Source organism: Jaculus jaculus, chromosome 17 (genome assembly GCF_020740685.1).
Source record: "Jaculus jaculus isolate mJacJac1 chromosome 17, mJacJac1.mat.Y.cur, whole genome shotgun sequence".
Taxonomy (NCBI): domain Eukaryota; kingdom Metazoa; phylum Chordata; class Mammalia; order Rodentia; family Dipodidae; genus Jaculus; species Jaculus jaculus.
In genome coordinates, this window is record NC_059118.1 from 45,775,730 (window position 1) to 45,799,796 (window position 24,067).

Here is a 24,067-nt window from a genome sequence, read left to right on the forward strand (position 1 = left end):
ACATCTCACCAGAAGCAGCTGATAGAAGGAACAAGTTTATTTCAGGCTGATAGATTTCAGGGGACCTTTCACCATGGCTGAAGAAGATGGCTCACTTAAGCATCCACAGCAGAGAGAGAGAAGCCAACACTTGCAAATGCAAACAGACAAAACTCAAATTTACCCTTGCCGTACCTAATAGGGCTGGGATCAAGATCATCCCCCCTACCCCAGTCACATACCAAACACTGCTGAAGACTTAAGTAGGAAGCTTAATCATAATAAAAAAAAAAAACCTTAAGGCTATGGGGGACATATTTATATTCAAGTTACTATACAATCAAGAACAGCTGGTTCCCCACCATGGCTGTGTGCCACTATTGCACTTGTGTGGGCATTACATCAGGTTATTTGTTGCTAATTAGGTTAGACCATGAGTTTCTTGGACAGATATTGGTCATTCCCCCAGTTGCCCATGTAGCACCTTCTGGCACTAGACACGCTGACTGTCTGCGGACTGACTCTCCCTGGCTTCCAGCCATCATTCCATTTATGGAGTCTTCAGCAATAGGGTCTTACCACTGGCCTTTGGTGGGTCATCAAGTACTCTGACAGAAGTCTGTCATTGTTTTGGGAAACCTTGTAGGTTTCTCTGATCAAAAGTTCATTGTGGATGGTAGCCCCAAGCTGGTAGTGGGGGCTACAGGTCAGTGCCCACTAAGAAATTGAGGAAAAACATAACTAATATACAAGAGTTAGAGAGGAGAGAGAGAGGTGGGGAGGGGGAAGAGGAAGAGAGGGAGGGGGGAAAGATATAGAAGGTTTAGGTTGGTCTTGATCCTACCCTCTCCAGTGTCTTATGGTTCAGGTGTTTCCTGTAAGGTTCTAGTGAAGGTTCACCATTTGGTCTGTCTTTTAGGAAGTAGAATTTTATGGTACCATTCCAGTTTGGGTCCAGATTACTGATTTCCACCCTTCAATGCCCTCCCCATCCATCCTATTGTCTAGTCCATGATGTGCTTGCTGGGTATGTAAGGTATCTTGGGTAGATTCAGGTTAGGTGCTGTAGATGAGTGAGACTATGTGTCGATTTTTTTTCTGTGATTGGGTAAGTTCACTGAGAATGATCTGTTCCAGGTTCAACCATTTTTCCTCAAATTTCTTTGTGTCATTTTTTCTTACTGCTGTATAGAATTTCATTGTGTAGATATACCACATCTTCATTATCCATTCTTCTAATGATGGACATTTGGTTTGATTCCAGCTTTTAGCTAGTACGAATTGAGACGCTACAACATGGTTGAGCAAATCTCTCTAGCGTGTGGTTTGCAAGTTTTAGGGTAGATGCCCTGTAAGGGTGTAACTGGGTCTGTTGGTATTTCTATAGTCAACTTTTTCAGGAGTCTCCATAGTGCTTTCCAAAGTGGTTGTACCATCCTACATTCCCACCAACACTGAATGAGTATTCCTGCTTCTCCACATCCTCACAAGCACTTATTTTCATTTGATTTTTTGATGTTGGCTATCCTTATTGGAGTAAGGTGGAATCTCATAGTTGTTTTAATTTGCATTTCTCTGATGATTAGGGATGATGAACATTTTCTTAGGTGTGTGTTTGCCATTTTTATATCTTCCTCTGTGAATTGCCTGTTCAACTCTGTGCCCCATTTTGTGAGTGGGTATTTGTCTTCTTATTGTTTAGGCTTTTGAGTTCTTTGTAGATTCTAGAGATTAGGCCTCTATCAGTTGGATAGCCCTCAAATATTTTCCCCATTCTGAGGTTATTTTATTGGCTTTGCTTATTATATGCTTGTCTGTAAAGAAACTCTTCAGCTTCATATGATCCCATTGGTTGAGTGACTGTTTAAGTACTTGAGCCACGGGGTTTTGTTGAAGAAGTCTTTTTCCATTCCTATATCATGGAAAGTACTTCCTAAATTTTCTTCCAGTAGTATTCAAGTGTCTGGTCTTATGTTGAGGTCTTTGATCCATTTGGATTTGATTGTAGTGCATGGTGAAATGTGTGGATCAAGTTTTAGTTTCCTGCATGTGGTTATCCAGTTTGACCAGCACCATTTGTTGAAGATGCTATCATTTTTCCAGCCTATATTGTTCAGGCCTTTGTCTAATATCAAGTAGCTATAGTTGCTTATTCCAAAATCCGGGTCCTCAAGTCTATTGCATTGGTCTACTCCTGTTTTTATGCCAGTACCATGCTGTTTTTATTACTATGGCTTTGTAGTATAGCTTTAGATCAGGTATGGTGATGCCACCAGAGGTATTTCTTTTACTGAGGATATGTTTGGATATGCGAGGCCTTCTGTTTTTCCATATGAAATTTGAGATCATTTTTTCTATCTCTGTGAAGAACACTGTAGGGATTCTAATTGGAATTGCATTAAATCTATATATTGCCTTTGGTAGGACTGTCATCTTCACAATGTTAATTCTGCCTATACAGGAGCAAGGGAGGTCTTTCCACCTTCTCAAGTCCTCCTCAATTTCTTTTTTGAGAGTTTTTATATTTTCATTGTATAGATCTTTTACTTCCTTGGTTAACATTATTCCAAGGTATTTTATTTTTTTGTTGCTATAGAAAATGGGATTATGTCCTTTATTTCTTTCTCTGTATCTTTGTCATTTGCATACAGAAATGCTACCAATTTTTGTGCATTGATTTTGTATCATGCTACTTTGCTATAGGAGTTAATCACCTTCAGGAGTTTTGGGATGGAGTCTCTCGGGTCTCTTACATAAACAATCATGTCATCAGCGTATAGAGCTAACTTAACTTCTTCCTTTCTCAATTGTATCCCTTTTATTTCCTTCTCCTGTCTTATTGCTTGGGCTAGGACTTCCAGAATTATATTGAAAAGCAGAGGTGAGAGAGGACATCCCTGTCTTGTTCCTGATCTCAATGGGAATTCCTCCAGTCTCTCTCCATTAAGTATTATTTGGTCCTTTGTAGCTTTGTATATTGCCTTTATTATGTTAAGCTGTGAACCGGCCATGCCGATTCTCTCCAATGTTTTGATTATGAAATGATGTATCTTGTCGAAGGCCTTTTCTGCATCTATCGAAATGATCATGTGGTTTTTATGTTTAAGCTTCTTTATGTGGTGTATTACATTGACAGATTTTTGTATGTTGAACCACCTTTGTGTTCCTGGGATAAATCTCACTTGGTCAAGGTGGATAATGCTTTTGATGTGTTATTGGATTCTGTTTGCTAGTATTTTGTTCAGGATCTTTGCATCTATGTTCATTAGAGAAACAGGCTGGTAGTTTCCTTTTCTTGTGGCATCTCTGCCCGATTTTGGGATCAGGGTGATACTAGCTTCATAGAAGGAGTTGGGTAGCTTTCCCTGTTCTTTAAATGTGTGGCACAGTTTTAGAAAGATTGGTTTGATTTCTTCCATGAAGGTTTGATAAAATTTGGATGGGAATCCATCTGGTCCTGGACTCTTCTTTTTTGGGAGGTTTCTTATTACTTTTTCAATCTCCTTGAGTGTGATGGGTTCATTGAGGTGATGAATCTGCTCTGAGTCTAGATTTCTTATATGATATCTGTCCAGGAATTTATCCATCTCATCCACATTTTCCAGTTTTGTGGAGTAGAGATTTTTGAAATAAGTCCTGATGATTCTCCCAATTTCACTTATGTCTGTTCTGATCTCTCCTTTTTCATTTTGAATTTTGTTAATTTGGAATCTCTCCTTTATTTGCTTGATCAAATTGGCAGAGGTTTGTCAAGCTTGTTTATTTTTTCAAAGAACCAGCTCTTTGTTTTGTCAATTGCCTTAAATGTTTCCTTGGTTTCCAATTCATTAATTTATGCTCTGATTTTAATTATTTCTTTCCTTCTGGAGCTCTTTGGGTTGGATTTTTCTTGTTTTTTCAGTGCCTTTAGGTGGATGGTTATGATATTGATTTGGGATCTTTCTGTCTTTTTTATGAAGGCATTGAGTGCTATGAATTTTCCCCTGAGGACTGCTTTTGTTGTGTCCTATAAGTTTTGGTATGATGTGTTCTCATTGTCATTCAATTCCAGGAATTTTGCAGTTTCATTTTTTATTTCATCCACTATCCATTTATTGTTTAATAGTGTGCTCTTTAGTTTCCAGTTGCCATTAGGATTCTTGGTGGTTTTGTGGTGTTGATTTCTAGGAATATAGCTTTATGATCTGATATCATGCAGGGAATTATGTCTATTTTCCTAAATATGTGGAGGCAGTCTTTGTGACCCAGTATATGGTCTATTTTAGAGAATGTTCCATGGGCTGCTGAGAAGAATGTGTAGTCTGTGTGTTTGGGGTGGAAAGTTCTGTAGATGTCCATTTGGTCTAAGTGTTCTATGGTTTTGTTTAGCTCTCTTACTTTCCTGTTGAGTTTCTGTTTGGATGATCTGTCTTTTACTGATAATGGTGTGTTGAAGTCCCCAGTTATGATGGTGTTGGTGGTTATTTCTGTTTTATTGTCAAGTAGGTTTTGTTTTATGAACTGTGGTACCCCTGTGTTTGGTGCATACAGATTTATGATGGTAATATCCTCTTGATGGATTGTTCCGTTTATAAGTAGGAAGTATCCTTATTTGTCTTTTTTGATTGTTTTTGATTTGAAGTCAATTTTATCCGATATTAATATAGCTACACCTGCTTGTTTCTTATTCCCATTTGCTTAGAATATTGTTTTCCACCCTTTCACCCAGAGGAGGTTTCTGTCTTTAGTGGTAATGTGGGTTTCTTGAAGGCAGCAGATTAAGGGGTCAAATTTTTTGATCCACCCTGTTAGCGTGTGTCTCTTGATGGGTGAATTAAGGCCATTAATATTTAGGGTGATGACTGTGAGACTTGATTTGATCCCTGCCATGTTGTGGGTTAGAGGTGTGTTGGTGTTTTCATGGAATTTGAAATTTTTTCTGCCTACTCTGGGTTTGGTTGTTGTGATCTGCTTCTTGTAGGCATTTGTGTTTGGTTATTTATTTCTTCTCTGTGGAGAATTTCCTGGAATACTTCTGTAGTTTTGGTTTTGTGTTCATATAATTGTAAAGCTTAGTTTTGTCATGGAAAGTTTTCCTTTCGCCATCTATTATAAGGGAGACTTTTGCCAGGTAGAGTAGTTTGGGTTGGAAGCCATAGTTTCTTAGAGTTTGGAGAGTATCATTCCAGGTTCTTCTAGCTTTCAGGGTTTCCATTGAGAAGTGTGAAGTAATTCTGATGGGGTTTCCTTTGAAAGTGATGTGTTGTTTTTCCCTAGCTGCTTTTAGGATTTTTTTCTTTGGTGTCAATGTTTAGAATCTTAATGATAATACGTCTTGGGAAGTTTCTCCTTTGTTCTAGTCGGTTAGGAGTTATGTTTGCTTCTTGTATCTTGATGGGCCTTTCTTTTAAGAGACAGGGGAAGTTTTCTTCAATTATTGTGTTAAATAAGTTCTCTATGCCTTTGGTCTGAAATTCTTCTCCTTCTGGTATTCCAATGATTCTGATATTAGGACATTTGAGTGTATCCCACAATTCCCTCATGTTCTGTTCACAGGAACTTTTGAACTTACTGAAATATTTAGACTCTCAAACTGTTTCTTCCATCCTGTCTTCCAGCTCTGAGTTTCTATCCTCCACTTCGCACTCTCTTCTTGAGAGCCTCTACCAAGTTTTGGACTTGTTCAATTAAGTTTGTATTTTCTACTACTTTCCTATGTATTACTTCCATCACTCTGTCCAGCTCCCTTTTCACCTCATTTTTGGATTTTCTTCATGATTCTTGGAAATCATCCTTGCATTTCTTTATGTTTTCATTTAGTGTGGCCAGCTGATTTTTAAGGTCCTCTTTTTATCACTGTCTCTGATCTCTCTTTGAATTCCTTCCAGTGTCTTATCATATTGGTCTAGCTTAGTGATGGTAGCATCCACATGATTATCTGTCCTTTGTAGCTTTCCTGCATGTTCTAGCAGTAGGTTGGTCAGGGTTGCTTTGCTCATAGCTTCCACTTGATGTTCTGAACCTAAACACTCTTCTATGTTTTGGTTAGATGTAATCTTTGTCAGACTGGGTGATCTGTCTGGATTTTCTTGCATTTTATTTTTCATGTTATTTCTTTTGCGCTGTGGTCTACCCATGTCAGTGTAGGTGCAGTTAGGTGGGTGGAGCATTCTTGGCTCTAGCTCAGTGAAAATCCAAGGCAGCCTAGGGCAGTTTATAGCAGCCTGGGTTTTTGCTCTCTCTTGCCAAAGCCGCCTATCTACTGCCTTACAGGTGTGCCAAATTTGCCTGAATTCTCATCCAGTAATGCACTAAAGTTGCCTGCCTTCTAGATTGAAAGGGGACTGAAGTAGAAAGCCCTAAATCTGTCCAAACTCTGGCTGTGAACACCGGGACCTGCAGTCTGTGCTCTCCTGCCTCAGGAGGGTGGGGTATCGGTGGCAACGGACAGGTAGGGGATGGCACCTGAGCTGGTGCTAGTGACTCAGTGTGGGCTTGTGTGGCCCTTGCTGTGGGACTGGGCCTGCTGCACGTGCAATTGTAGTGCAGAGGCAGCTGATGAATGCACGGGATCAAGACACAGCAGAGGGTGGCTGGCAGGTAAGCGATGGAGCACAGCAGCGGGGGGTCTGGCAGCCACCTAATCACAGCAGATGTGGCCCCCACGGGTGTAGAACCAAGCACAGCCTGGCGTGCCAGCATGCGTGATTAGAGCACAATGGTGGAGGTCCCTGCAGGGTCAGTGCAGCAGGTTGGCAGGCGCACAATTCGACCACAGCTGCTGTATGGGGGGGTAGACTACCCACCTGAGAGGAGATCCGTGATTCCCTGTTTTTCCCCACTCTGTGTCCTCCCATTGGCAAGAAGACCCGGATAACCCTTAATTTCTTGCCTTTCTTTTCCCGGTATCTGCAGCACAGCTAGGCAGTCACCATCTTGGCTGGAAGTCGTTGTAAGAATTTTATGTGTTAACATAATTCATATTCTATACTATATGTTGTGATTTGTTTCACTTTTTATATAATTTATTTACTTAGAAAGAGAGAGAAAGAGAGACACAGAGAGAGAGAGAGACAGAGAAAGACAGAGAGAGACACAGAGAATGGGCACACCCGGGCCTCCAGCCGGTGCAAACAAACCCCAAATGCATGTACCACCTGTGCATCTGGCTTACATGGGTCCTGGGGGAATCTCACCTGGGTCCCTTGGCTTTGCAGGCAAGTGCTTGAACCTCTAATCCTTCCCTCCAGCTTTTTTTTTTCACATTTAAATTATTATTAGTTATGTATATAGTGCATATAAAGCCATGATGGTACCATCATTAGCCTTCTCTCATGACAGCTGTGGGTGTTGTCTTGTGGGGGTGGCAATCAGTTATAGATAAGAGGTAATGTCTCTGTGCATAATGACCCAACTTATGGCTCTAACAATATTTCCACCCTCTCTTCTGTGAATTTCCCTGAGACATGTTGGGTTCACTTTAGGTCTGTTTCAATGATGGGAAGTCTTGGGAGTCTCTATATATCAGATTTTTTAGGAGTTAAGTGTTCTCTGTGTCTGTCTCCTTCATTCTTGTGCTGGTACCAGGTTAACCAAGAAAGCATCTCTTGTTCATTACCCTAATAACTCTATGGCTTTAGCTGGTGCCCAGGTAGGGTATGATAGGTTGATTTTCTCCTCAGGTTCTGCATCGATCTGAAAAAGAGAAGAAAATCCTCCCATGGATAGTTAGGTCAGTACAAGATACATGGATACCCATTATTGTTTTAGAGAGAATTTAATAGGTGTAGGCCCTCTTGTAGCCCACTATTGGTGGGAGCATCATATTGGAGAGCAGGCTAGTTTTTGGATATGGTTCTGATTTGTTTCCCTGTTCCAGGTATGGATTCCGTTCCATTTAGTGGATCCATTAGCCAAATCAAGAGCAGTTGGTAACACACCATGATTGTGTGCCATTATTGTACTTGTGTGAGCATCATGTCAGGTTGACTTCTGTTCAGTACCTTAGGCCATGTCTCAAAATTGTATATGAACTTAGATTTTCTTCATCTGTATGTGTGTGTGGCATAGATGCATACATGTAAGCATGCTCATATATGTATGCATGTGTGTGTGGAGGACAGAAATCAATGATAGTTTACTTTTCTAATGTATTTGTAATGTTTCAATTCAGCTATGGAGAATTATTGTTATAGTAGGTATTAAATTCTTAAAATAGTAGCTAAAAGACTTTAATATTATATTCAATATGGAAATTGGAATTTGCAGACCTTGGCAATAATCATCATATATTATGGCTAGGATACACTTTAACAGTCATCTAATGTTGTGTTTTCATTCCACATATGGAAATGGAAGGCATGTGAAGAAGCCAGGGCAGAATACAGTCCACCTTGCTTTAGGCCTTTAGTGCCAGTGCCAGAAGATGCCATGCTCCCCATGCTAGCCTTCAATGCAGTCATGTCTCTTCTTTGCCATCATTTAATGAGCAAAACCAGATCTTATCACCATGTGACTCCAGTTGCCCAGTTGCTGATCTTCTGTTTTAAAGGATAAAACAGACTACTGGAATTTCAAGTCTTTAAGCAAGTAGGTAGGCTGAGGATCTAGTAATACATCCTACATGTCAGATGACAAGTATTTTTCCACTCATCTAGATTTAGAATATCATTGAGCATTATAAAGTCTGTAGATATAAAAGAAAACTGAGACCTCCTGGATTTATTTATTCAGCCTTTGTAAGCAGGGTAAAGAGAAAATGGTCAATGGTTACAGAGCCCACCCTTGCCTTCAGCAATTCACATGCTTTAACTGAACAGTGTATTTCTAAGAATTTTTATACTATTGCTGGCTTAGAGTTAACTAAAAGGTTCCTTTAAGGAGGAATGGAGATTTAATAAGCTACCAAATACAAAACTCAGTTTTCACAGTGCAGACATTCTTTGGTCTCATTTTGCTCTTACCCAAGTAGGTAAGCAGAATCACAGACTGTGGTCTATCTTATGGCTACTTAGCACAAAAGCATGCCTGTTCTTTTGCAGAATACATTTCTTTCTTAACGGCTAAAGAGTCATGGACCCATCTCTCTGAAATAATCTCTTAGTGATTCGGTATTTAAACTCACATAGTTTCATGCATAAAATTCTCAATGTTTACTGCCTTGAAAGAACTATCCTGTTTTCCCTTATTCCTTTCCTTCTTCCTTGATCCATAGTAAAGCCTCAGCCTGTTTTAAAAAATGACAATGGGTATAAATAGTAATTTAATTATACTTAGAAGAGGTTTACAGCTCTAATTATTTCTGCTGTTAAATTTCAAAGGGACTCACATAAGCAATCAGCACATCCCATATAAAAATCTATCTTGCTATTGAAAAAGCTACCTGCCAATTGTTTGTCAGTTGAATGATGTGCAACATTGCACACATTATCTCTGGAATTAGTGATGCTGACAGTTGTGCCATGTTTAATGTATGTACTAGCAGAACACAAAGGCAGGCAGCTTCAGAGTTTCTTAGCTCGGGATTGCATCACCCTACCAACAACATGGACATATTTCACCAGTATCTCTTCTTTCTCTTAATGAATTTTCTACTTAGGATTACTGGACTAAATTTTCACAGAATTTCATTGTGGTAAAAATAATGACCATTCTGAGAAGCATTCACATAGACAATCTCATTAAGAGACAATTGGGCCAAATATTTGTTTTACACATAAAACAATAATAGCTGATGTGGCAGAGTAAAAACTTTAAAATAATCTCACACAAAAATAAAAAAATAAAAAAATTTCATCTAGACTCTTTCATTAATTGTTTTGTGTTACTTATGGTGTGATACTATTAAAAAATATATTGTGATGAGGCAGATAGTATTTTTATTAAAAGGCCATTCTGACAAGCTAAAGAAATTGTTCAAGCCCTCTCTGCACATATCTTCATTAGCATCCCATAGTTGGACACATAGTTAACACACATGGAGATATCCAGTCTCGCTCTGGGTTCCTGAGCCATGTGAACAGGGCACACTTAGTTTTATCCTAAACCAGTTATTAAAAGGATTTTTATGTTGATCCCGCTCTGAGATGTGGGCTGTGTGCACCTATGCCAACTCTCCATCCACTAAACATGTTCTTTCACCAAGTCTTCCCCATCTCCCAACTGCAAGGGCTCCTGCTGTCCTGTAGTGCCTTGCAGGGACAGCAAACACACTAACATAGTATGCATAGTAGGCATAAAGTCTGCAGGCCTGGGAACAGACACAGTGATAATAACATCTTATCAGACTTGTTGCATGCATCATTCACAGCAGTTACATACATTCACCCACCTCTGTGAACTCCTCAGATCCTGATGCCTCTGATGTGGCAAGTACACTCTGTACCAGACTTGGCAGTCAGGCAGAATGAGCTGATGAGACAGGAGCTGGGGCAATATTAAATGATGCTCCTCAGCAGTGGGCAAATATCTGCTGATCTCCATTCCTCTTCTTGTCCCCAGATGCACACATCCCTTTCATAATGTTAGACACATGTATTATTTAACAACTACAGAATCATTCACTGAAGTATGCAGAATCAGCTGTGAATGATCACACCTATGGTACTGGAACTGCTAATGTTAATAACATAATGCTCCTCCCTGACCGAGTCACTGATTAATGGTAATGCAATGTTTCCTGGATTTATGGCCATTTGCCTTTCACCACGCAAAGAGGTATGTTTTATGGTCCACAATAGGTTTTTCCCATTTCTTGCTTTGTTTTAATGTTGTCATGGGAAATTAGCCTACCTTTATTTTGCTGATCTTATGTTCAAATGATTGACTGATTTTTCATTTTTAAGTATTGTTATGCATTTTTATCATGAGACAATTGACAATACTAATTTTTGTCAACATAAAAGAACAAAGAGACCCTAATAAAGCAAAACAAAAGATGTTAAAGCAGGAGTTTGCCCATGATACTGCCATTTAATTAGATTGCAGGTCAATTCTGTTGGTCACATCTCTGATTTGATGACATTCTAAAGACATAATTACAGTAACATGGCTACATTTATGCCAATATGAATAGCTTTTTTCTTGAGATAACTGATCCCAAAGGATAGTAAAATTATTTCCTTATGCATTCTACTGACATTTGTTTTGTCAGAACAAGAGATTCTACATAAATCCTGTTTTATAAATGGTACACTGTGCTTTAAACACAACCCAATATGTCATTCTGTCAGTGATTAGCAATAGCAAACTGTTTTCTTTATTGATTCATTATTCTCAATGCCCAAATGAAAAAAAAAAATTTACTGAATCTACAATGAAAAAAGTCCTTTAAAGTAAATTACTTAAATAGTTTGTGCTGACATAATAACACAGGCATTTTATTTTTATTTTTTGCATGTTAAAGTGTTCCCAACTCCTGGCATGTCTTGTGTATCATATTGATTATTCCCCATGGTACTAATGATGGATTACATGGCTGTATAAATGATGCTTGAGTAAAATCAATGTGATGTGTTTGTGATAGCACAAGTGGATACTTTTACACTATTTGATATCTTTCAGAAAATTTTGCAGCCTGATTTTGCTTCACCTCAGATGTCTTGTGTTTCAGTTCATGTCCATGCATCTCTATTTGCAGGATATTTAGGTGCCTTACTTAAGAACTCATGCTCTGGGTAAACCCAAAAATTGTGCTTACTATGCAGAAGAGTAAAGTCAAAGATAATATCTGAAAATTTCCACTAAATCTGAAACAGAACTAAGCCCATGTTATCATCAAATATTTGGCCTTTGTATTCTGGGCACTGAATACTTACGTTTTTGTTTTATTTTGGGGGGTGAGTAATTGAAAAAGGTACTCTTGGCTTAGGCTTTATCTAGCCAATTACTATAGGAATCTATAGTTTTGAGTGTCTTTGCTGATACTCTATCACCTTCACTTTCTAGCCAACATTGTTGTAGTTGTGCCTTCTGAAATCTAGGGTATTATCATGAATTCAAAAATCTGAGTTTTCACATTTGTCAGAGTTTAACCTTTTACTCTGTTTGTTTGAAGAGCCTTTCTTTCACCTCAGTGTGAGCCACACTAGCTATGGATTTTGTATCACTTTCTGTTTTGAGTGGCAAATCTTTTGAGACACACACACACACACACACACACACACACTCACAGGGAGAGAGAGAGAAAATCTAACATTCTTTAAAGGCAATAATGATTGTGATTTCTACACATCTAATATGATGGTGTAACCCCATAAAGCCTGATTCTGTTATCTGAATATTCTCTATTCTTTTTTTCTCAATTTTTATTAACATTTTCCATTATTATAAAAAATAACCCATGGTAATACCCTCCCTTCCCCTACTTTGCCCTTTGAAATTCCATTCTCCATCATATCCCCTTCCCATCTCAATCAGTTTCTCCTTTATTTTGATGCCATGATCTTTTCCTCCTCTTATGATGGTCTTGTGTAGGTAGTGTCAGGCACTATGAGGTCATGGATATCCTGGCCATTTAATGTCTGGAGGGAGCACATTGTAAGGAGTCCTGCCCATCCTTTGGCTCTTACATTCTTTCCACCACCTCTTCAGCATCAGCATTAGACCTTGAGCCTTGGAAGTTGTGATCGAGATATTACTCAGTATTATAGTCACTTCTTTCCAGCACTATGACACGTTCTGAGTTGTCCTAAGGTCACTGTCATCTGAAAAGAGAAGATCCTCTACCCAAAGTGAGAGTAGCATTAATTAGGGTATGAATATTAAAAAAAAAACTGCTTACTGAGTAATTTGATAAGCATAGAATATACATTTATCCAGACATCAGCAGATTTTGTACCTCTGAGGCTCATGACTACACCTGTTTTAAGTTTTCAGTATCAGGAGGTATTCTCTCCCATGGAGTGGGTCTCCAGTCCAATTGGAGGGCAGTTGGTTTCCCCCATAACAGACGTGCCACTATTGCACCTGAGGCTCATTTGGCCTGGCTGGCCAATTATAGGGCTTTCAGTGTACACTGTGGAGTATCTTCACTGGTGGTATCTCTTTCTGTCATTGAACTGCATGGAGAATGGCTTCTTCCAGCTTTCTGTAAACTGGTCTACATGGAGGAAATTATCAGCTCAGATACAGCAGGATTTCTCAGTGGCCTTGAAGCCCAAGTACGTGGAATCTTCAGCAATAGGGTCTTACCATCTATTCGTGGTGGGAAGCCAAGGGCCTTGGCAATAGCCTATAATGTTTTGGGGGCATCAGGACCTCCCTGGCCAACAACTCACTGGAATGTATCCCATCCCTGGCACTGAAAATTTTCTAGCAATGATCTACTGTTCCTAAGTGTTCCATTGTCCAAAACCAGAGAATTCCATATGATTTATTTATATCCTCTTAGATTTTTTTTATTTAAAGATTTTTATTTATTTATTTATTTATTTATTTATTTGAGAGTGACAAAGAGAGAAAGAGGCAGATAGAGATCAAGAGAGAGAATGGGCTTTCCAGGGCCTCCAGCCACTGAGAACTAACTCCAGACGCTTGCACTCCCTTGTGCATCTGGCTAACATGGGTCCTGGGGAATTGAGCCTCAAACCAGGGTTCTTAGGCTTCACAGGCAAGTGCTTAACCACTATGCCATCTCTCCAGCCCTCTTCTTAAGATTTTGATTAGCCCTCCCTCCACCTTTCTTATGCTCAATCTCTTCCCCGATCTCACTTTGGGCCTTTTCACCCCTGTTGATCTAGTCTTCTACTTATGCTTATACAATACCGAGTATTAATTACTCTCCTCCCTTCTCTTCACTTTATATCTATTTTTTAGTTTAATGGTCTCTGCGACTGAGTATTTTCCTTCTCACAGAGAAGCCCAATCATCTGTAGCTAGGATCCACATATGAGGGAGAACATGCAGCACTTGGCTTTCTGGGCCTGAGTAACCTCACTTACTATAATCTTTCCAGATCCATCCATTTTCCTACAAATTTCATAGCTTCATTTTTTCTTTACCACTGAGTAGAACTGCCTTGTATAAATGTGCCATATCTTTATTATCCACTCATCAGTTGGGGGACATCTAGGATGGTTCCATTTTCCAGCTATTATGAATTAAGTGGCAATAAATATGGTTGAGCATGTACTTTTAAGGAAATGAGATGAATCCTAAGTATGTATGCCTAGCTGGGTCATATGGTAGATCAATCTTTAGCTGTTCTAGGAAACTCCACACTGATTTTCACAATGGCTGGACCAGATTGCATTCCCACCAACAGTATAGAAGACTTCCTCTTTTTCCACATCCCTGCCAGCATTTATGATCATTTGTTTTCATGACGGTAGCCAATCTAACAAGAGTGAGATGGAATCTCAAGGTAGTTTTAATCTGCATTTCCCTGATGACTAGGTATGTAGAACAATTTTTAGATGGTGATATGCCATTTGTGTTTCCTCTTTTGAGAACTCTCTATTTAGCTCCATAGCCCATTTTTTAATTGGCTGGTTTGGTTTCTTATTATTTAACTTTTTGAGTTATTTGTATATCCTAGATATTAATCCTCTATCAGTTACATAGCTGGAAAAGATTTTTCCCATTCTGTAGGTTGCCTCTTTGCTTTATTCACAGTGTCTTTTGCAGTACAATATCTTTGTAACTTCATGAGGTCCCAGTGGTTACTCTGTGGTTTTATTGCCTGAGCAATTAGGGTTATATTCAGAAAGTCTTGGCCAAGAGCAGTATGTTGAAGGGTTTCCTCTACTTTTTCCTCTAGAAATTTCAGAGTTTCCAGTCTGATGTTAAGGTCTTTAATCCATTTGGACTTAATTCTTGTGCATGGAGAGAGAGAAGAATCTATTTTCATCATTCTACACATATATCCAGTTCTCCAAATTTTCCTAAAGAGGCTGTCTTCTCCAATGAGTATTTTTGGCACTTTTATCGAATATCAAGGGGCTATAGCTATCCAATGTTTGAATAAAAATTGAACATAAATATATTTTATACAAAGAACTAAATATCTAGAAACGTGTGACTATCTAGATAATTACCTGATTTTTTTTTCAGCTTTTACTCACACATTTGAAGTTATATTAACAGTGCACAGACTGTGCATGGGTTTGACAATGACATATGTCCTGTTTTCATCAAAGACGGTGTTTGTACAGCACACCAAAATAAAAATGATGCACCTGACATTTTAAACTCATCTCAGTATTTATTTAGTGTTTCACCAGTTTCAGATTGCACTTACTGCAAAAAAACACAGCTTCAGGTCTATCTATAATTGGCATAGGCACCTTTTTCTCAATCCATTATAAATTTAACTGAACTGTAACTCATCATAGTACTAATAAAATTGATCTTCATTTCAAGTCCAATATCTGTTGTTTTCTATGTTGTATGTAAATTGCAGCATAAAGGTAGGCATACTTTTAGCATTTAACATTTATTAGTTATGGAAATACTCATTATGTAAACAGTACATGTTGGTACCATCCTTTCCCTCACCCATGCCCCCCCCAAAAGGACCATCCTAATTGGAGATGCAGGTTATCCCCATGGGGATTGTGGGTGGTGCATTGTCTGGACAGAGGTCAGTTATGACAAAGAGGCAGTGTCTCTATGCATAATGTCCCAAATCTAGGAGTTTTCTGATTGGGTCTTTAGAGTCTGCTATATATAGAATTATATAACCTGCCAACAAGGATAGTTTTTTTTTTTTTTCCAGTCTTATTCACTTTATTTCTTTTTCTCCTACTGCTCTAGGGAAGACTTTAAGAACTATATTAAATAATGGTAAGGAGAGTGTTCATTCTTGTCTGGTTCCAGATCTAAGTGGGAATGTATCGAGTTTTTCTTCAGTTGATATTGGATAAGTTTGTCATATGTAACCTTTATTATGTTTGGGTATATTTTCCCCATTTCTAATCTCTCCATTTTTTATGATGCTCTCAATTTTATTTATGTCGGTTGTAATGTCTCATTTTTCCTCTCATTTCTTATTGATTAAAGTTTTTTCTCTCTTTCTTTTGGGGAAATTGAGGGTATATCAGTCTTTATATTTCAAAGAATCTACTCTCTGTTTTATCATTTTTATCTTTTTTGTTTATATTTCATTGCTTCTGCTTTTACATATTTCTTTTCTTCTAGGAATTGGGGTTTGGGATTGTTCTTTCTGGATTTTCTAGGGATTTCAGGTATATCATTAAGCTATTTATTTTTTTATTTGTTGTTTCTAATGTAAGCATATAGAGTTACATAAGCTTCCTTTTTAAGACTTCTTGCATTTTGTCCAGTAGGTTTTGGAATGTTGTATTTTTATTTTCATTCAGTTATAAAAAAATGTTTATTTCCTTCTCAATTTCTTCAATGATACATTTATTGTATATAAGTGTGATGTCCAATTTATATGTGTGAACATTCTCTTGTTAATTTTTAGTATCATTGCATTCCAGTCTGATAAAATACAAGGATTTATTTTAATTTTCCAAAATTTGTTGAATCTTTCTTTGTGTCCTGATATCTGAGACAAAGTTTCACGAGCTACTGAGAAAATTCCTTATATTCTGAAAGTTTGGATGAAATGTTCTGGAAATGTTTGGTGGGCTCATTTGATCTATGATGTCTATTAAGTCCTTTGCTTTGCTTCATTGTTTATTTCCTGTCTAGATAAAAGCAGAATATTGAAATTGTCCATTATTATCATGTCATAATATACCTCTGACTTTATATCTAGTAAATTTTATTGTATAAAATCACTTGCATATGTGTTTGGTTTGTATAAGTTGAGAATTACAATGTCTTGTTGATTATTTTTCCCTTGATCAGTTTCTGATCTCATTAATTTTCTTTGTAGTCTATTTTGTCAGATATTAGCATAGCTTTGTTCTATTTGTTTGGAATTCCTTTTTCTATCCTTTCACCATAAGATAGTATCTTTGACAGTAAGGTGAACCTTTCTGAAGACATAAAATGGTTGGATTCTGCTTCCTGAGATAGTCTACTAATCTGTGTCTTTTGACTGGGGAGTTGAGCCCATTAATATTCAAAGTTATTATTGAAAAGTTAGACTTAATCCCTGTCATGTAGATCATTTTGTTTGTGTTTGCTTTGTCTTCGCTTGCTTAAGAATTGTTCTAGCATTTTTTCTTCCTATGCCCTCTTTAATATGTTTATTCTTCTCTTTGATATTCCATTGTGTTGGAGAGATTTAGTCCTCATAAATTTCCTTTTCTTTCTTTTACATAGAAACATATTTCTTTCTTCTATTATAAAATATAATTTTTCAGGGTATAATAGCTTTCATTGGCAACTGTGGTTCTTCAATACTTTAAGTACTTAATTTCAAGCTGCTCTAGCTTTTAGAGTCTCCACTGAAAATTTAGCAGTTATTATGATGGGCCTGCATTTGTTTGTGACTAGATGTTCCTGGCTTGCATCTTTCTGTACTAGCTTTATTTCAGTTTGGTTTTTCATGGGGATATCTGTTTTTGTATTGAGTTTCATTTTCATGACTTGCTTCAACTTCCTCATCTCATGTAGATGTTTCTATAGTACTGTTGGTATTAATATGGACATTTATTCATGTCCTCTGAATTTAACTGAGATTTTGTTTATGTATTTTTTCCATGATTCCTTGTGTTCTTTATACATATTTAAAATCATTCTTTTGAGATATTTGTCTGGAGTTTCTAAATAGTACTTCATATGAGTCCTGTAGCATGATATTGTGGTTTTCTGGATAGATATATTGGCTTGATTCTTCATGTTACCTGGTTTGTGATGAGTCTAACCCATCTGGTCAGACATTTACAATGGGTCCTAACTTAAATAGTGAAAACAGGAGAAATAGTAAAGGGTAAACAAGCACTGGAATTCATATACTATCCCTACCCACAATGAGTGATCATTTGTACCCACATAGTTAAGGAATAAGGATTCCTAAGGGGAAAGGGGAATTTGAACTTGAGAATTTACCACTTGTCCCTGCCTCAATGGTAAATAACTGTCCCACAATGTTAATAGATGAATATTCCTAAAGGGAACCCAGTTCTGCAACTTACTTGGTCTATATCCCAACAGTGGGTCTTTGGTGCTCACAGGATGAAAGGTAGAGGAGTCCTCAAAGCAGCCCTTGTACTAGACCTTACATGACGGTCCCAATCATAATGACATGTTATCTATGCCACTATAATAGAGGAAAGAGGAATCCTAAAGGGAATCTTGTGGCTGGAACTCTCACAGTCAGGTGAAAGCTAGAGAATTCCTCCAGTTTCTAAGATTATTACAATCTACTGGCATGACACCTGTAGTATTCTCATCTTTTCCAATTAGATGGGTTCCTGCAACTTTGAATTTAGCATGCATGGAAGCAAGCTTGTCATACGCTTCTCTAAGAATTATGACTTTCTTAATTTTAGGAGATTCCACTGGCTAGATGCACTTACTGTTCAGCCACCAAGAATAATCCACATTTCTTTGTTTTCTTTGTACTTCTAGTTCCCATTGAGAAGCACTATTCTGTTTATATTATCATCCACCTCTAATAAGTCATTCTCTTCTCACATATGCATATAGAAATAACCTTGTGTTGGGTTCTCTTCCTTACATGGTAATTCATCAAGAATAGTTTTCTCAGACTGACTTTCTAAGACATATTAGTAACATAATTTCCAGGCTTCTCACACTGTAGTATATCAATCCTATGCTAAGTTTTGTGTCCTTATTTTCTCCAATCCCTAATGTGCATTTTCCCTATGGGATGTTGTGGTCAGTATAAATGACATTAATGAGACATCAGTGTCCAGTGCTTTGTCCATGTTATTCTTTCCCTCAGTTCATCTGTGTCCATAAATACTTCAGTTAAAAATTATTTTAACCATGTTTTTATCACTGTATTTCTAAAATCTTCACTCATTATATTACTCCAAATCATTCTCTTACTCTCCTAAAATTCTGTAGTAAATGCCATACAAAGAAGAAATGATATCTGAAGTTTGAACACTCTCAATTGCCTGGAAGAATGCTTGGCCACATATTTAATGCCGCATCAGAAGCTGCTTGTACAATAACTCCTTTTTCCTCTAATACTTAACTTTTACTTCTCATTTTTTCCACATGTCCCCAAATATGATGTCAAAGACAGCTTCATGTGGCTGAGATGAACCTCAAACTAGACACATTTTATGGAAGAAATGAGATTTATTTGAAGCTTACAGATCCAAGGGATGTTCTACTGATGGCAGAAGAAGCTGGTTCCCTTTACATGCAGAAAGAAAAGCAACCACCACCCACCACAAGCAAGCACACTCCAGGAACCCAAGGCAGAGCTCAAGCACTCTCCATCCCTTAGGCTGGAATTCAGATCCTCCCTCAAATGCACCTTAGAGCTGACTCTAGGATCCACTCACAGTGACACCTCCTCCAGCCAGGCAGCTAGAAGTCTAATAAGTTACAAGCTTTAATAAACTCCTGAATCTACTGTGGGACATCCATTCACACTACAACGTATGTCATGTGCAATTGTTAGCTATTCAAACAATTCTGCTATTATGAAATAAATCTTCAGGATAATTAATAATAATGAAATGAATATCATTGAGGTATGGCCAGCTACCTGACTGTTTTGAATGTCAAGAGCATTGTGTAGACCTAGTTTGGGATGATTAACATTCAAGTTATCCCAGAACAGATCTGTTTTACATTGGTTTTCCTAATGCAATTTTCTATAGTATCTACTTTTCCTCTTAAAATACCTTGACTTTGATGATGAGATGTATGGTGACTTTACATATACTGCTTATTGTAAAATGTATTTTCTCCATGTTGGAAATTAAAAAAGAAATAGCACGTCATTATAATCATGTACCATTAATGCTTCTACACTTTAAAAGCCCAGGAGTATTTTTATTAAAGAACTGGCATATACGATCTAGATAATTTTTTTTTTCCTGAGATGCCTTCATAGTATTTGCAGATACCATCTTAGATGAAGTGCAGTGAAGGGTGAGGATGAGCTGAGACTTATGAATTTATAATAGGTACCATGCTGGGAAGGGGTGAAGACAGAATGATGTGTATGACTGAGAGAAACAACAGAAATAGCTCTTACAGATGAAGAAACAAGCTGGCCTGTGCTTGACCTGATCTGCAACTAACAGAGGAGAGGAAGCCACTTTTAAACATAGATAAAGAGAGGCAGATGAAGTCAGGCACCAACTTCAGGAAAATGGAAGGCTTGGCTACATTGTTTTAAAGAATTAACCCTCTGAGACATTGTAGCTCTTAAAAAAATGACAGTGTGCCAATCTGTTCAATCTGTGCTCCAGATTTCAGCAGTGGATTTGCTGTCACATGCTTCTGTCATGATTCTTGGTGAATTTTTAGGAAACTTTAAAATTAACTCAAAGAAAATATACATGGGCAGTTGAGAAAATTTTCAAATCTTGTTTTAAAATTTATTCTTTGGCAATTCCACATATATTACTTATTATTTTTTCCTTTTATCATTATTATCATTAACAACTTATTTTGATGGATGCATTATGTGTTGGTACTTTTATTTTCCTTTGCCCCTGCCACCATTCTGCTGAGGATTCTCCTCAGTGGGGCTGCAAGTATTCTTTGTGTGGGTTGTAAGTTATGCATTGTGGGAGCAGCAATCAGTAATTTGGGGGAGTAGGAATGCCTCTGGGCATGATGTCTCAACCTGTCTCTCTTACAATCTTTCCACTCCCTCCTCCACAAAATCCCCTGAGCCATAGTGGATGAGTTTTAAGTCTATTTCATTGATGAGATCTTAGGAGCCTCTGGATCTCTGCTTTGATAAGTGTTGAGTATCCTCAGGGTCTGTCTCCTTCACTCTGGCACTGATTATCAGGTTCAGCATGGAGGCAGCATTCTTGCTCATCTCTCCAATTCCTCTGTGGTTTCAGCTGTAGATTGTCTGAAGTGTGAGAGTTAGTTTATTTCCTCTGGTCTCACTACCTTCTGAAAAATAAGAACAGATTCTCTAATGAAGAGTGAAGTCAGCATAGTTTGTATGGAATAAGCATTATTAATTTAGGGAGAATTTGATGCATGTAACCCATGTTTTCGCCAAAGACTAGTGAGAGCTTAACACTGGAGAGAATAATCTTTGTCTCCATAGAATTCTGATCTGGTTCACGATTCCAGATATAGGTTTCTTTACACTGAGTGAATCTCTTAACCAATCAGAAACTTATTGGTTACCCACTAAGACTGTGTTCTACTATGGCACTGGCATGTACATCCTGTTAGATTGTTTGATCCTGAGTAGTTTAGATCTCTGGTAGCTTAGAGTGTTGTTGGGCAGCTTCCCTCAATAGCTCATGTACCATTTTTCCAGCAAGAACTGTAACTCTCAGTACCAACATGTGGTTATCATCCACAATGAGCTCTTTATCAGAGATACCTACAAGGTTACCCCACAAAAGACAGGTTTCTGTCATAGTGCTTCATGACCCACCAAACATTAGTGGTAAGACCCAACTGCTGAAGACACCATATGCTGTTGTCAACTAACATTGAGTGACATGGCTGGAAGCTGGAAGAGAGTCAATCCTCAGACAGTTAGTGTGTCTAGTGCCAGAAGGTGCTACATGAGCAATTGGGGGAAAATGACCAATATCTTTCCAAGCAACTCATAGTCATGGGATGAATATTCAAAGAAGTCAGAGTTGAGGATAAGATGGTATTTATTTCAAGCTTACAGAAGCAGGCAAAGCTCCATTACTGGCAGAAGTAGCTGACTCCCACTCGTAGATCCAAGCAGATAGAAAAACCACCACCAGCCAGCAAACACCCAATAGCAGCAAGCATGAACCAGTAACAAGTAAGACCCCCAGAGCATACCACTCTCTGCATACCTTTGGGCTGGAATTCAGTGCCTGTACTCCCTCTGAGAATGACGATAAAATAGCAATGGAATGAGCCACCCAATAGTGGCATGGTGTCAATTTTGCTTTGTGTAAATGACTTCATTAGAAATTGCAAGAAAATGGTGTTTGAGATAAGTACCTCAAAGGCTTTCTGGCAATATCTTTCAGTTTCATAGGCTGTAGAAAAAGTCAAAAGAAACATAATATTCTCTAATTTGAGAAGCATCACTAGACAAAGTCTGACCTTTTTAGTGATGAAAAGGAGTGAAGAAAAAGAGACATTTAGATTGGAAGAAGACTTCAACACACTTCATTAACTCACAGTACTGTACTTTCCTAGACACTTAAGAGGTTAAAAAAAAAGGAGGTGTTCTAACAACCTGTCGCTGAAATTTAGCCAATCATATCACCTCAGAAAAACTGTTTATGATTACATCAAAGATGAAGAGAAAGGAATAACTTGGATTTTATGCTTATAGGTTTTACTCACAGCTAATAGGTAGGAAATATGCTAGAATATGTCTTTTTAAATTAAAAATAAGACATGATTGGGCTGGAGAGATGGCTTAGCAGTTAAGTGCTTGCCTGTGAAGCCTAAGGACCCTTGTTCAAGGCTTGATTCCATAATACCCATATAAGCCAGATGCACAAGGGGCACATGCATCTGGAGTTAGTTTGCAGTGGCTGGGGGCCCTGATGTACCCATTTTCTCTTTCTGTCTGTCTGTCTGTCACTCTCAAATGAATAAATAAAAATAAACCAAAAATATTAAGATGTAAAAGCCAAGTTACTTTATATGATTACAGATGAAAGCCAAAGGTCATCAGTCCTGGTGACAGTTTAATAATCGTCCCAATGTTAAGAGTTATCTGGCCAGATAGCCGGGCATGGTGGTGCACACCTTTAATCCCAGCACTTGGGAGGCAGAGGTAAGAGAATCAATGTGAGTTTGAGGCCACCCTGAGACTACATAGTGAATTCCATGTCAGCCTGAGCTAGAGTGAGACCCTACCTCGAAAAACCAAAAAGAGGAAAAAAAAAGAAAAAAAAGAGAGAGAGAGATATCTGGCCGGATTTTCACAGATGTCCTTGTGCACATAGGAGTAACACTGATAAATTTGAGGTCTCATAGAAACTGTCACTCAAATATTGAGTTTCTGGTATCCATATCTTCAGATTTATGTCATTTTATTATCTTATATTTATTTATTTTCAATTTGGCATGCTTCAGCAGGGAGAGCTGACAGCAGAACAAAGACCTATGGATGCAACACAGTGTGGTCTCCAGTGCCCTGAAAAATCTCAGCAGCTATACTATTCACAGCCTCAATTCATCTAACTACATATCAAAACTCCATTCACTCATTTCCAAAAGCCCTTTCAGATCAAATATCACTTGCTTTCTAAAGATAGTATTTGCCTTATTGTCTGAATAAAGAAGATCTGTCAAAATATATATGATAAATATGGCATACCAATAAAATAATACATGACTATGGACAAGAGGTTACAAACATTCAAATATAAAAATATAGTATATAGGCTATATTCAAATATAGAAACCTTTTACTGGAAATGTTATCAGTGATCTCAGCTACTTTTTACTCAGCTGACATTTCACCTGAATGTTTATGAAAAGTTCATGTTTGAAGTTTAGCGAAAATAAGAAATAATAATAATAATTAAGAGGAATATACAGAAAGAATTGTATGTAGACTCCAATGAGAATGAGTTTCTTAACATAGGGCATTTTGAAAAATTAAAAACAAAAACACTTAGAACTAAACTCCCATTCTAACCATAACTATGTTGTGTACTAAAAAGACATATAAGTGGGTGAGCTATAAACCTTTCCTCCTCTGCTTTGCTCTGCAGCAGAAGTCTTTGTCTCATGATAGCTTACCTTTGGTTTAATAGCTTATTTTCTGTTTATATAGCTCATATTCCTGGAGTATTGGTACGTGCTCATCATTCTTTTCCTGAGTCTAGCCTGGTTTACACTCCAAACTTACACAGATTCTAATATGAAAACACTAGAGACTTTAAAAAATATATCTTGCAAAACCTAGCCCTATCGTTGTCATTAAGTACTGTTCTCAAGTTATTCAGTAAAGATATATATTTAGTGGTGTTTCCCCATTAGAACTGTGTTTGCTGCCTTCTTTCCCTCCTTGTGTTCCATCTTGAGCTTTTCCAAACTCCTGCTTTGAAGATGTGCCTCT

The 24,067-nt window shown here is 37.8% G+C and overlaps 1 pseudogene; it reads left to right on the forward strand.

The window, feature by feature from the left end:
• The first annotated feature begins 6,676 nt into the window (after window positions 1-6,676).
• Window positions 6,677-24,067, forward strand: part of LOC101610763 — a 121,878-nt pseudogene continuing 104,487 nt past the window's right edge.